This window comes from Archocentrus centrarchus, chromosome 16 (assembly GCF_007364275.1).
Source record: "Archocentrus centrarchus isolate MPI-CPG fArcCen1 chromosome 16, fArcCen1, whole genome shotgun sequence".
In the NCBI taxonomy this organism is placed as follows: domain Eukaryota; kingdom Metazoa; phylum Chordata; class Actinopteri; order Cichliformes; family Cichlidae; genus Archocentrus; species Archocentrus centrarchus.
In genome coordinates this window covers 23,196,470-23,197,793 of record NC_044361.1, presented here as the reverse complement: position 1 = coordinate 23,197,793, position 1,324 = coordinate 23,196,470, and positions in this window count along the sequence as shown.

The window sequence follows — 1,324 nt, the reverse complement described above, 5'->3', positions numbered from 1 at the left end:
CAGACATGAACAACAAAAATTCCCGGCCTTCCTCGTAAAATCCTTACCCGCTGCTGCTGCCAAAAATCTTAAACTCTAAAGGATTTCCACACCTTTTTTTCTTTTTGACAAAATACTGAAGTATTAAATTCAAATAACATTTTTAAAAATATCTTTTCTCATGTTTAAATGTAGATAATTTTATTAGCCTAATTAAAATTTGCGGTCCGAACTTGTTTTTATCTTGTTTTAAAAAACAAGTTTTAAATAATACTTTACACACGTTTTTTCAAAATGAACTTTAGATTTGCAGATATGTTTGATAAGTGTTTAAAGAGGAATGATGAATGGAAATTTCACTGTCACCCTTATGTTGATTTATTCGTCAACATAAGGGTTGCATTATAATTCCCAGATGTTTTTGACGTGGTGTACGAGGTTCAAAGTTTTAGTTATTCTGTAATGAAACTAAATAAACGTTAAAATCTAAGATCAGCTTCAGCAGAGAAGCCAGTGAAGCCAACCGGATCATAAAGACCAACCCGTGGATTCATGTCGCCATCAAGTGGCAAGATTGTGACTCTGCACTCACAGAGAAAAACAGGACGAAGTTCAGCTGAGGAATGTTTGTTTTGTTTTGTTTTGTTTGTTTGTTTCCAAAACTACGTTTCTCTTTTCGAGGACTCTTTTTGAGTCGGCTGAGGTGCCCGAGAAGGATCTGACTGTAGGATGCCTTCTGGTCGCCTCTCCGAGGTGCTCCGGGCATGCCTTACCGGCAAGAGGCCCCGGAGCAGACCCACCACACGCTGGAGAGATGATAAATCTCGGCTGGCTTGGGAATGCCTCGATGTCTCTCGAGCTGGAGGGAGATCTGGACTTCTCTGCTTAGGCTGCCCCCGCAACCCGGACCCGGATAAGCGGCAGAAAATGGATGAATGGAAAAGTACTTGTCGTGATAAGTTAATGTGATGTACATACATACATACATACATATATTCAAAATATATCCCCAATCATGCCTACCTAAATATTATCTATGATTTAGAAATGCGCATCTGTGTATGTGGCTACTGCAGAGTACCTACAAGCATAGGCGTAGGAACCGGGGGGGATGGAGGGGACGTGTCCCCCCCAATATTGGAGACAGGCGCATTTGTCCCAACCAAAATTACACAGCAGAGGAGAAAAATACTTGATTTTGAAATCTTTAACTCGCGTGCTTTTATTTTGAAGGCACAACATTCCCCCCCCCCCCCCCCCCCCCCCCCCCCCCCCCCCCCCTCTCTGAACGGCTCTGAGTGTCTGGGAGGTGGGAAACAGCGGCAGGAGTCAGAAACTCTTGAAT